The sequence below is a fragment of the Falco peregrinus genome, chromosome 6 (genome assembly GCF_023634155.1).
Source record: "Falco peregrinus isolate bFalPer1 chromosome 6, bFalPer1.pri, whole genome shotgun sequence".
Classification (NCBI taxonomy): domain Eukaryota; kingdom Metazoa; phylum Chordata; class Aves; order Falconiformes; family Falconidae; genus Falco; species Falco peregrinus.
Genome location: NC_073726.1, coordinates 88086580 through 88100081, shown reverse-complemented (window position 1 = coordinate 88100081; position 13502 = coordinate 88086580). Strand labels below are relative to the sequence as shown.

Below are 13502 nucleotides of genomic sequence, written 5' to 3'. Positions count from 1 at the left end.
CCGAAGCCGCAGTTTGGCATCTCTCCGTACAGTACTGGACTTCTGGAAATTATTTAGAGCAAGTGACCTGCCAGAAGAGCAGAAGTAGGAATCCAGCTTCGGACCAGCCAAGAACCACGTGAGCAGCCTTAGACCCAGCCATGTCAGAAACTACCCCACCAGTTAGACAGCTGTACGGGGGGGAGCTCTGTGGGGAAATGGTTTATCTGTACTGCGGCTACGCTATGCACAGGGGAGAGGTTTCGTTTCACAGCAGGCTCTTGGGAGAAGAGGCAGGGATGTCAGTGGATCCAGATAAGATATCCCAGGGTAAATGTTTCTGGTAGGATTAAGCCACGTTGTCTTCGCTAAGAAATGAAAAGGGTTTACATTCTGTGTTCCAGCCAATTTGCACAGCTTGTTTTGTCGATGCCAGAAGACTGCGGGTCAGAAGGTGCCGAAGCCGGCAGAGCAGCCCCGGTGGTTGTGCCTGTGCTGCTGTCGGTAGCCAGGCTGGAGTTCAGGCTCCAGAGCACAGAGCCAAGTGACCCAAGCCCGTTACCTTCAAACCATGGGGAGGAGGAGCTTGTGCTTCAGCCGGTCCTTTCAGCTCTGGTTGCACATCCCAGGGCAGATCCCAATAAGAGAGAAAGAAAAACGTCATCTCTCGCAGTATCATCTGCTTGGAGGTGGCACCTGCGTTTGCAAAGGCTGTTTTGCAGCCCTCACTGCCTCCCTCTTGGCGCCCTCGTGCCACCAATACACACCAAACAAAGTTTCATATGAGACAGGGCAAGTCTGTCAGGTTTTGTTTCTGGCTATAAAATCATTTCATTGTAGGACTTTGCAAAACCTATTTCTTTCTGCCTCCAGGTTCTCCCCGTATGTGTAAAACAGGCAAAGTAGTGCTTCTCTGCCACAAAGCACAAGTTTCACAGTGCTTAGTCCCTTTGTCAAAAACACTGCTTGATGTTTAGCATGTGCTGAGTTGCCTCGCAAGACCAAGTCCTGCAAGGATCTCAAAGAAAAGGCAGCGCAAGATACTGTTATGTTAAGTAGGATGGCCAGGAGCCCTAGCTGTGGGGGTTATTCCTGCCTCACTTTCCCAAGGACTTGTACTTTCCTTCTGGTCGATTTCGGGCTATGAGGTTTTAAGTCAGCTGGTGTCTTTCATGCCAACAGAAGAAACCCCATCAAATATATCTTGACATTTCTTTTTCTCCAGTCTTCCCCCTCTTCTCTGCTATTTATTTATTTATAAACATGTCCTACTCTGCAAGGCATATTGTGCGTGTGGGGATAAAGGTAAGCTCAGATCAAAGCTCTTGAGAGTTCTCTCTCCCAGCGTCTTCTCTTCTCTACCTTCCCTGCAAGTCTTTTTCAGACGCCTCCTTTCACAAAAGGCCTCGTGGTGGACAAAAATGGGGCATTAGGGAGAGGCAAAACTTAGCAAAGCTGTAAATAAAGGAAAGAAAGTGGAGTTGAGCATTGCCTGGCTGGTACAGCTTTGCTGCAGTTTTCAAGGAGTTCTTGAATACGCAAGATAAATACAGCACGCGAGTCTGAAGTTTGCTGTACTTTGTTCCATAATTGTAAAATACCCCTGGGACAGATTTTCAAAAGTACGTCAGTTTAGGCAGCCGGAGAAGTGGCTACATTGGTAAAGGAGCTCACTGTGCCAAATGTTGTTTGGAAGATTTGGTTCTTGTCTATTAGTTTGTGAGCTGCCAGGACCAAAAGCAGTTTGCCAAACCTGGTCTTAATTTCAGTGGTAAGCACTTTGAAAAATCAAGCTTCACTTCGGACTTCTAAGTGCCTGGCAACTTTATTCACAGTGCATTTGGTAATAAAACCAAATGCCAATGGCTTTTGGAAATAACAACACTTCTATTCTTTGTATCAATAGTTTTCAGTCCATGGGTGACTTCTAACAGATCCAGTTTATGAAAGCAAAACCATACCTGGGCTGGTTAACTCCAGTACAGTATATAGAGGTCCAAGGTCTTGCCAAGAAAGATTTAGCTGTATGTGAAGTGAAAATAGCTAAAAACATAGCTTCATCTGAAAGAAACTTGCAAGAGGAGTTGTCTTCTCCTGACACACTGCTGAACTCTGCCAGGTAGGTGGTAAAAGTAATAAGACCAGGTCACTGTAATTTGTTCTTCCTGCAGCCACTGTGGAGCTGTTCCCCGCACGGCTTAAACATCCTCTGGTCCTCAGCCTGACTTGGTTTTAAATGTCTGGAACAACAGGGGCTTCCTTGCTTTCCTTGGGAGACTCTTCACAAGGCTAGCACTTGTAGATGGCAAAAAGTTTTTCCTTAAGTTTAAACAGACTTACTTCTCTTCTTTTTCTGACCCATTACTTTTTCCTAGACCCCTATGCAACCTGCTAAATAATTCCTCTCTTCCCTCGGTGCTTTCAGCTTTCAAAGAGGTATAGCTTGTCAACATGTCCCTTTTAAGTCCTCTCTTAGTCAAGTTATACATATTTAATGTTTTTAAGCTTCCCTTAGGTGCTGATCCCTTTCCAGCCCTTGAATGGATTTTGTTGTTGCTTGCCTCTGAATTCCCTCCAATTTTCCCATATCGTTCTGGTAACAAGGTGCCTTGGATTGACTGTGCCAGTCCAGGTGCGTTCGGTATTTGGTGGCAGTTGTTTTTAGTGGAATTAAAAAGAGAAGCAGCAGAATCTCTCAAAGGGAATCTGCTTCGTGGTCTCCTCTCTGAGAGCATTATTTCACAATGGTATTTCAGGTCTGGCTTTAGATATGGAAATGAGAGCATGTGTCTTGCTCAGAAGCTGTTCTCTGCTTTCAAGCGGGAGAGAGATGGAAAAGGGGAAGAGGGGTTAAGCTCCTCAAAGGCTTTGTCTACATTAGGCTTTTTTCTTCATATTTCCCACTGTTGCTTGCATGGGTACAGCTCAATCCACAGTGGCACTGGTGACAGCTCTGGCACAGGTAGGGAAGCTAACGCGTTTCACTACACATCGTCTCCACAATCTCTACAAGCCCTGACTCCACCGGCGGCGCTGCAGCAGCCGGAGCTGGAGAAGGAAAAGGTCATCTGTAAATAATAACTGGAGTGTTTGCACGTCAAGGCGGTGTCCTTCGCTGAAATGCAGCAGCTGGGAGTGAGCAGGCAGGATGGGCCCATTTCCTCATTCATCCCGAAATGCCACCCTTCACAGGCAGCTCCTGGCAGCCCGAGGGCAGCCTTGGGAAGCGGGGATGATAACTGATACTTTTACGACCTCAGAAGAGAAGGGAAAGTTAAGTCTTATTTTCCCTAATTTTGCTCCCGTTCCTGCTCTGATCTGCCTCTCCAAAGAGTTTCAAGACTGATTTCTCCTTGGTGCGGGTCCTTCTGTCCCACCCCCCGGGACAAGGGCTAATGATTCAGACGTGATACCCTCTTTTCCCTTTTGGAGAAGGAGCAGTATGAGATGAAATTAGGATCTACAAAATAGAAAGCACATTCCTGTGCCTCAGGTAGTGTGCTCCTCAGGTATGGGAAGGAAAAGTCTCATGTAGTGCAAAACACAGGAGACACCTGCCAGTTCCACCTAACGTTTAAATCTGGGACTCTTTCACAGCCTTGTACCAATTAATGGTTAACTGACAAAATTCTCAGTCAGAAAGTATCACCAAGATGAGGATGTTAATGAGTTCAAAAAAAGAAAAAGGGGGCAGGGGGTTGAGAAATGCCTGGGGATAAAAAAGGCAGAGTACAAACCTGCAAGGTGGAACACAAGCTGTCATTCAGAGTGGAGGCCAACTTACATTTGCTTGGGGCTAGATTAATAGGCTTTTATGGCTGGGAAGGATCATGAAATTATGTAGATGGTGATTTACATTGTCCTTTCAGGAGGTGTTCCACCTTTCTTTGAAACGTCTGGCAGTAATCACGGGAAGTGGTCACTGGGCCATGGGGCCCAGTGCTCAGACTTTGTGATACCCGTTTGCTGTTGCTGCCGTTCCCCTTTCCTTCCCTGAATGTCCATGCGTGGACACCTGGGCACTTAGATCCTCCTGCCTCCATAGGGAGGTGCTGCCACTGCAGACCTGTTTGTCACTGCCAATACCTCGGTCGCTACCCCAGCAGGACTGGAGGCTGGTGGCCAGCACCAGTGCCTGACGAGCCTCTGGCCCTAATCTGATTGTCTGTTTGGCTGTGTTTTCCCACACCAGAAACCTTCCCAGAGGTGGTACATGGCCTCAGGCCACCTGGCAGTCGGCTCTCCCTGACCCATCGCAGGCTGCTGCCAGTCCTGTGGGCATGCCCTTCGTTCGCCACAGCCCCGAGAGCACATGCTCACATTGCCACGTTGCTGCATGGGATGGCACGTACAGCGCTTGGCTTTTCAGAACTGGGCCATGACACCACGGCATCAATCACATGGACTGTTTTGCAGGCTTGCATGTGCCTCTGCATGTGCAGCTGTGAGAGGGAGGGTCGGGAAACCTCCCTCTCACCTCTCCACCATATGAAATGCATGAGGAGATGCCCTAAAGCTTGCAAAAAAGAATATAATTATTTAGATCTTAAGTTTTGTAGTCCCTTTCCCTGAGCAAACCAGTGGAATCCACAAGTTGCAAAGTGCTATGTGCAGTGCCGTGTCTTTTTCAGCTGTGAGCAGTTCATTTTCAAATCTTCCCCCTTGCTCTGTGACAGCTTCGGGTGATAACTCCTGCATTTTTAGTCGGTGTCTGGGGAGGGAGGAAGGGACCCAAGACCATACAAAATGCTTTGAAGCTCCCTCTAGCATCACTCTCGGTTCCCTCTTGTGTTCACAACTGTCCCTCTGCTACACCCGCTCTCTCCTGACCTGCCCTCACTCTTTCTCCGTTTTCCCCTCGTTCAGAGCTGCTCTTTGCATTACTAATCTGTGGCATTATCTCATTCTCCAGTAGCTGTGCTGGCTGCCTTGATGTTTCTCGCCAGCTTTTGCCTCTCCCCCTCTTTTTCTCTCTCCCCCCCTCCGCTTGCCACCCCATGATGTAGCATTGCCTTTCTCCATCTGCCCGATTGTCTCTCAGCTTTTTATCTGGGTGCTGGAGCTCCAGGTGCTGTCATTCTCCACGACAGCACAGAACGTTTCAGATTGCCTCTGCGGCTGGATAATTACCAGATACAGAGTCACGTGGACTCCCCAGCCAAACCCTCCCTCCCCTCCTGTCAGAGGAGGAGATCACATCTCTGAAAAGCACTTTTTAAATTTATTTTTTTTTTATAAGAAAGCCAAAGGAAAAGTTTGGAAGTAGCTTTTCTGGAATTACCTAGTGGTGACTACATGAAAGGTACCTATGAGGGACTGGGGGTTCAGGCGGAAGGAACAGGTGATTTCCAGTACTGAAGTTTGTGAAGGAAAGTAAAGGGGGTGGTAGCCTGTATTGGTGCCTTATTAGTGCTCCTGTTCTCATTCTTGGTATATCACCCAACCAGAAAAAAGACCTAATGGTGCAAAGACTTGTCAGCAGCTGTTTGGCTTCTGGGCCTTTTAGAAATCTGGCATAAAAGCCAATATCCAGTTCACATAAGTGACTAATTACTATTGTGTTTCGGTGAATTTCTGTTCCTAAGTGACCGCAGGTGCTTTTTAAATGTCAGCCCATGTCTTAGTAATGGCAAAAGCACGGAGTCCTTAGTGGAAGTGCAGGCAACCAAAAGGCAAATCATCTGGCAGCGTTTCCCATTGCCATTCTGCATCACCTCTGCTATTCCCTGGTTTCCCCTTTTGATGGTACAGGAGCCCCGTGACGCTACGGGAAGCTGCAGACAGCAGAGCAAGGTATATGCACCTGGTTGAACATTTCACTAAGGCCATGTGATTAATGGCTGATGGGCATCGCCTAATCATGCTGGATCAAGATCAGAGCCAAGTTTCTGGCTGGACCGAAAAGGACCTCTGATGAGTCCTCAGCTAACCCAGAAGGGTAAGAGGGAGCTCAGGGCCTGTTCCCTCAGCAGTCTCAACCTCCTGACTGATCTCGGTCCAAGACCCTGATGCAAGCTGTCAGAGCATTTGGCATTTCTGCAAGCATCAGCCAGAGAGCAGTTTAGCCCATCTGCGCACACATGGGGAGCAAGTCTCCTCTGGCAGGAGCCCTGTGGCTGGAGACAGTCACTCCAGATACGCGCTTCGGCATGGACGAAGAGCCGTCCAAGGGTTTCCTGACTATGCTCCAGAGAAACGGAGGATTTTCCTAGGTCTGGTGAGATATAGGAAAACCCAGCACTATGGTGGTAGGCCTCAGTCTGAGGCTTTTTCTATGTTTTGAAGTTTTAAATTGTGCTGGGATGTGGCTGGGATGGAGTTAATTTTGTTCATAGCAGCTCGTGTTGATATTGTTAAGAAGGTTCCTCTGCTGGAGTAGATGTGGACTGAAGTTGTTTATGCAGGTATACTGATCCCCAGAAGATGAGAAGAGTAATAAATCATGCCAGTATAAGTTCTCTTATTCTGATACAGTTACCTCTACCCCGGGAGAGTACTGGCATAACGATTACTATAATTTTGGGCTTGATTTCTGTTCTTTTTTTTTTTTCTCTACAACCAGGAACCTGTACTCTTAAATAGTCATTTTAACAGAAAGAAAACCCATGTGAGACCAGCTGTGTGTCTGCTAGTGAGAGCCCATGCAGCTAGCTGTCTTTTTAGGCTTGTGTATTTTTGGTGATGTCCCTTGGGTTTCATTTTCCACGCTTATCACATGGACTAAGAGACGAGGATGCTCGCAGCACATGAGCAGTTCTGCACTGATAGTCATATTCACTGGTTGCAATTCTTCTTGCTTTCATTAAAAAGAGTTGATGGGAGAGAGAGTGAGATAGGAACGTTTCTGTACAAGACACTGGGGACTCCTCATCTAGAAAGCTGGCTACGAATTCTGGTCACGAAAGAGGAATTCAGACCGGAACAGGTGCTGAGAAGGGCTACTGGGATGTTTAGGGCAATGGAGAGTCTATCACACAAGAAGAAACTAGGAGAGTTTGGCTTGTTGAGCCCAGCAAAACGAAGGCTGAGAGGGAATATGATTGCACTCTGTGAACACGCTGGAAGATAAGCACCCGGGAGAGAGAAGAGCTATTTAAGCTAAAGGATGGTGTTGGCGTGAGAGGGAATGGATATAAACCAGCCATGAATAAATCTAGACTTAGAATTAGAAAAAAAGTTTCTAATCAGCAGAGCAGAAAGACTTTGAACGGCCTGCCATATGAGGCAGGGGAGGGTGCCCCCCGCCAAACGCGCTGGGTTTAAGGAGAAATGAAGTACGTCTCTGAAAAAGATGATGAGGCACAGCCGGCCGTGCCAGCGGAGGCGGGGGCTGCCTTACCCCAGAAACCCCGTCCCAGCCTCGTGCTCCCAAAGTGGCAATTTACTAAAGAGGATGAGCAGAAGTGCAGGCATCCTATCAGCCCCGCGCCACCCCAACAGGGGGATGGTCTGAAATCGTCACCTGAGTGCTGAGATACCCAGGGGGCTGCAGACGGGTGTCATGACCAAGGCGCAGCATATGTGGCTGAAAGAAAGTGTGGGCTGAACAGATGTGGCGTTTTCCCCCTCCTGCCAGTTTTCCAGCGCAGGACTGGACTTAAGCAGTAGTTTTCTAAATCCTTACGAGGGCATGTGTTATCACACTGGCAGTGGTGGCTCAGGAGCTATTTATGCCCCGTTTTGGGAATCCATCCTGTTTCAGCACAGTATTCCCTCTCAAACAATGACCTGCTGTGGGTTGTGGCGCGTCAGGAGAGTGGCAGCAGCTGGACCAGGCTGGGGAAAGAGAGGAACAGTGGCAGCAGGGAGAAGAAGGAGAAGTTTGAGCAACACCTCATGCCCATGTATTCAAATTCAGTAAAATGAGGGTTTCGGTGCTTGGCTGAAGGGAGGTTTCAGGCACTTGGTTGATGCAGTCTCCAACTGCCATCCACTTAGGGGGCCCTCGCAGAGATGAAGATGTGTTCAGCCGTAGTTGTCTTCTGTAGCATCTACTGCTGAGGAGAGCCCGATCTGGAGCAGTGGGAGCCACCAGGGAAAGGAGCTGGCGGCTGCAGTGGCAGAGCTGCCTTGCTCTTGAACTGGTGGCAGGGACCAGCACTGCGGTGGCAGTGCCCCATCCCTGGAAGGGTTCACGGCCAGGTTGGATGTGGCTTTGAGCAACCTGGTCTAGTGGAAGGCGTCCCTGCCCATGGCGGGGGGCGGGGGGGGGGGGGGGGGAGTTGGAACTAGGTGATCTTTAAGGCCCCTTCCAGCCCAACCCAGTCTATGATTCTATGTTTCCATGACCTGCCTGGACTCTTCCCCTGAGCACCCTGCCTGGGAAGGTCAGGGTTGGCATGCCCATGGTCTGCTCTTAGCTCCTCGCTTGCTGTGTCCCTGCTGCGACAGCAGAGGGGCTGGGCTTTTGTTGCCCCTCTGCTTGACCATCTCTGCTTTCAAGTCCTTGCTTGCCATGCAAGGAAAGGCTGAAGAGCACGAGAAGGCAAGATGAAACAGCACGAGCAGGATTCTCTCTTCAGCTTCCCTCAGAAGGCTGCGAGTGGTATTGTGTTTAACCACCGCATTAGCTTTCCAGGATCATACTTCGCAACACAACAGAGAATTTGTCTTGCACGTTCAGAGCTGGCAGCCAGGAGCTGACGTTGCTTTGTGCTGAACAAGCCGTGTTTGATCCCTCTCTCTTTCCCTTCTTGCCATTTTGCTGCTGGGGGTAGAGGGCAGCAGGGGAAGTTGTTAGCTGGATCTTGCGTGTGTGTGAAGTGAGAAGATTAGAGCAGGCTCATCACAGAGCCGAGGGGAAGGCAGGAGATCTGATCCAGGGTGGGTCTGACATCCTCTGGCAAAAGCAGGTCGTGTCCCTCGGTGAGGGTATTGGGGGGGGGTCTCAGGTGCTTAACTGCGTGTGCATGCGGCCACTGCGTTTTGGCCTGCTGCACGGAACTTGTCTTACAGCAAGCATCATCAAAGGGTTAAGGGAGAAAAGATGATTAAAGAGGAGTGTGGAAATTATGACACAGAGCTGTCACCACAACGTGCTTTGGAGAAAGAGGGCAGAAAACGCAGCCCCAAACCACACTATATTTATTTTTCCCCCAAATGAGGTAAGAGCCGTGGCTTGCTGGCAAAGCAGCACGCCGTATTTCATTAATCCTAGCAGCTCACCTCTTCTCACTGGTGGGGCTCTGGCAGAGAACAGTGGGATTGGGTCTGCTGTAAAAAAAAATTATTTATTTGGAATTACAACAACAATAAAACCACCCCAAACAATTATCCCGGGTTCAAGGCGACCCAATACATCACTGATAATGCTGTAAAATCCCCATCATGTTAATCATTTCAACAGCAGCTTCACCAGGTCCTACAGGGCTTCCTTCCTGCCTGTTCATCACTGTAGGCTATAAATATCATCCACCCCTTGCAAACACCATTGAATTTACCCCCAAAAGACACCACCACCACACCGAAGGCAAAAAAATACTGCCACTCCATCTCCATAGCCCAGCTGCTGTGCTGCTTTCTCTGAGGCAGAATGGGAAGCACTCTGGTGAGCCCCCGGCTCTCATGCATCCTCCTTCTCCTCTTCCTCACCCCTTGCAGCCCCCACCCTGGCAGCAGCGCATCCAGCCTGGGGAGCCTGTGCTAGGGCTTTCCAACCCAATGCTGCCTCTTAGCAGCGAGCCTGCCTGCTCGCTGGAGGGAAGGGAGGGCAGAAAGCTTGGGGCTGAGAGCCGCTGCAGTGACAGGCAGATCAGCTGCGACGAGTGTTACAGCAACGTGCTGGGGAATCGATGCACTGTGCAGCGGTGCCTGGGCGGGAGGAGGAGCAGGAGGCGCTGGGGCTAGCAGTCGAGCACCAAGACCTCAGTAAGGCGGAGCGGGCAGTGAAACATCCAGCCTCGGTGTTCACCAGGAGATATGTGGATGCCTGAGCTGCCCTTTCCTTTTCTTCACTCGCTTTCCCACCTGTCAATAGGAATTACCCCAAATGCTTTCAAGGAGGGGGGGCAGGGGGGGAAATAAGAGATCTCTCCTGCCCAGGTGAAATTTACCTTAGAGCCTATGAAGGCAGGTTTGCACGAGTGCTGCTTTGGCCCAGCAGGTGTGGGAGGAGAGAGGATGAGCAGCAGAACCTGCTCCCAGCTCCTGCCCTCACCCTGCCTGGATGGTGCCAAATGTCCCCTCCCAGGCTAAAATCCAGGGACCAGGAACCATGGTGGGCAGCCCTGCCTCTCGTTCGAGGTGATGGTTCCTGCTGAAGGTCCCAAAGCGTTCTCTGGTGAAAGCATCACCCTCTCCCCTCCCTCCTGCCGCACAGCTCAGCCCCATCATCTCCATGGGGAAACCGAGGCTGCGGGAGGTGCATGACGATGGTTCCTTACTCCATGTCCAGTTTCTAATCATCCTCTCCTGGCTGGTTGTTACACAGTCATTAGCCACTGTGTGGGAACTGGAAACACATCTGTGGCAGCTAAAAATGGTGTTGTCACTAAAAAACCTCGGGTGCCACACTTCGCTATGTTTGTTTACAAGAGGGCAAGGAGGGCTAAAGGGGCATGGCAGCGAGGTTTTTTTGTCTCTCTGTGTCTATAGTTTAAATTGGTGCTAAAATCAATAGTTCCCGAGTCCCTGCAGTGTTCGTGCAAGGCATGACCATTGTCACTAGCTGGTCCTCTCGTTAGCCGCATCAGAGATGTCAAGAAATTAAACCTGAAACTGTAAGGAAAAGCAAAATGGATGGATCACAAATCGTTTGTTAGTGTTCAGTGACGCCAATGGTAGTGCTTTCAATAAGCGTAATGAAAAGTGTTTGACTGTCTCTGTGAACTTGATTATTGATTATTAGTGAATAATAAGAGTCATCTGATATCTTGCTGATGCTGTGCTCCTATTGCATTGCAGTTAAAATGTCAGTTAACGTGCCATTTAATATTCTATTAGTATTGAATTAGCACTTATTACACTGTGAAAATCATCACCATAAATCCTTATTAAAGCATGATCCATACAGCTGGGTGGCATCTCTGGCAGACTAAGAGGGGGGGTGTGAGCAGACGGACATAACTGAGCTGCATCATCCACGTGGATGCATGTTTGGAGCACACCAAGACTCGGAATTTCCACATTTGTACATTGTTTTTCCCTGATGGTTTGATAGGAAGAGGTATGCTGAACAGAGCAGCTCAAATCCATTTCACTTTTCCCATTTTCCTCCTTTCCCTTTCCTTCTTGCTCCTTCTTGCTTTATTTTGCTAGCAGCACCCAACTTATTGCAATGTTGTCTGACTGTAGGTGTTGACCACCATACTAGGGCTGACCTCAGGGGTTGTAGGACAGGTTATGAGACATGTTTTCTTTTGAGCAGAGGGGAGTGAGGGTCTCCGGGTGAGTGCCCCCTCATGAGTACAAGGACAAAGTTTTGCTCTGACCGTGCCGCTGAGCTTTAACTGACCTGAGGGACGTCACAGGGGCATCTTTACTACCTCCAGGCAGAGTGCACTGACTAGCTGTGGGGCAGAGCCACGGGGTGCTGCGCTGTATCACAGCACCACGGTATAGATCCAGAAAGCAGCCCGGTGGGGCTGGTGTGGTGCGCTGGATCTGCTGGTGCCCAGCAGCACTGATAGGTGTGCCAGGGGCTTTTCAGAAGTGACTGAGAAACCTCAGCTCCCACTGACTTCAGCTGTTAATCTGCTTAGCTTCTCACCGCCATCCCCCCTGGGATTTTCACAAATCCAAAATGTGTAGAGAGGGACTTCGAAAACCTTTGGAAAAGACCCGACCCCTCGTTCTCAGTGCCATTGTGACTCTGCACAGAACCAGCAAGAAGGCTGGTGACCCTAAGGCGGCTGGCTCCGGAGACGGTCTGGGTCTCCCTGCAGGGCCACTGCTGCCGCCTCTGGGGCACAGTGCCCTTCCCAGGTCCTTGCTTCCAGCCCCGTCGCTGGTGATGACAGCCCAGGCGGCCGAGTGAAGCGTGGCACCGCCGTGTCCCAGTGGTGCTGGTTTGTACATCTAACTGGCTGCTCATGGATTCCCCTGCCCCTTTCTTTTTTACAAAGAGCAGCTTTGTAAAGAGACCACAGGTGACAGCTGAGAGCTCACCTGGCTGGGAGGGTGGGCTCTGCCCTGAGGGCCAAGCCCTCGCTCCCCTCCCTTGGCTGGATGGCGGCGGTGCTGGCTGGGGCTGTTGGGCCGCTCTCTAAAGCAAATGTTTGTCGGATCAGACAGAGCTGCTTCCAGCTTGGCCAGCAGCGTAGCGTGCCTCCCATCGTTGCCCACACAGCCTGGCTTTCCTCCTGCCCACCAGTAACCCCAGAGCATCTGTGGGCCAGCCAAAAGGGAGGGGGTGAGAGGTGCTGGCCATAATGGTAGGGTCACGTTTCAAGGGATGTCTTGCAGCACAGCATCAATGAAATGCATTCAAATAGAGGAACCTGGAAAATGTCTTACCCGTGCTAAGATGCTATACGAAAGCCTACCATCAAATATTTGTCTTATCTTGAAGCAATAATCTTTATCCTCTCTCTTTTCTCTTTCAAATACAACATATGCTTGAATCGTGGTGGGGAGGGCTGCTGGGTTGTTTGGCTGCTAGGAGGCTGCAGGCAGAGCTCTGAGAAGTGAAAGAGCAACAGCTCTGGAGACTGAGCTTCCCTTTTTATCCACACAGTAAACATGGTGTGAGCTGCTGCAGGGCAAACCCCCTCAGTGTGGCTGAGCCTGGCCCTGGTGGGCTGCCAGGGTGAAGGAGCAGTTATGTCCCCATGTCTTATTCAGCCCTGGACCTCTGGAATGAGACACAGCTGAGAGTGACCAGGACGTGCCTCCTCGTTGGCATCTCCTCACCTCTTCTGTGCAAGCCACTTTCTAGAGGTGGGAAGTGGTACAGGGCAGCTGCCTTGGCCAAAAATGCATTTGTCATCACAGGGCCTTCACCGTGCTCTGTCAGGGAGCAAAATGCTTGTCACACAGTTGCAACAGGGTTAGTCGGTCCTCTGCCTTGCAACAGCTGCCAGTCAGGGCTATGGCAGTTGCTGGTCCTGCTGCTGCTCCTCTGCCTGCCACCCCTACCTGTCATTCCTCCTCTCCTGTCTCACCTGGGATGGTCAGAGGACATGCTCTGTGTGTCACAGGGATGGCAGGGACACCCCCGCAGCCTCTCCTTTTCAGCCTCAAACCTGCACTTGCCTGCGTAAGTGGGCACATGTGCAACGGCAAGGGTGTGTGTCTGTTAAGAGGGTGGTGTTTGAGGAGTGAATGCTCCTGTCCACAAAGCCATTTTTTGTCAGAGGGATGGGGAAGAGAGGTACCCTGTAGCTCCCTCCCCTTGTGCTGCTGGAACTGAGGGATGGAGCAGCTGTGCCCTGAGCTGGCAAAGCTGGAGCCCTGAACCTTTGCCCTGCAGGCTGACAGGAGGATGGGAATGTCACTCTCTTGTATACTTCACTTCTGAAGGTGAGGGGGAAGTATGGGAAGAACTCCTTCCGACCTTTCCCACTGGCAGGGTTAGAAGGGATTTG

At 50.2% G+C, this 13502-nt stretch overlaps 1 protein-coding gene across 5 annotated transcripts in view; it reads left to right on the top strand.

Annotated features, from left to right (window-relative positions):
- The window catches only part of LSAMP (limbic system associated membrane protein), a 314354-nt gene that overhangs the window by 134040 nt on the left and 166812 nt on the right, over positions 1 to 13502 (top strand). The window lies entirely within an intron of this gene.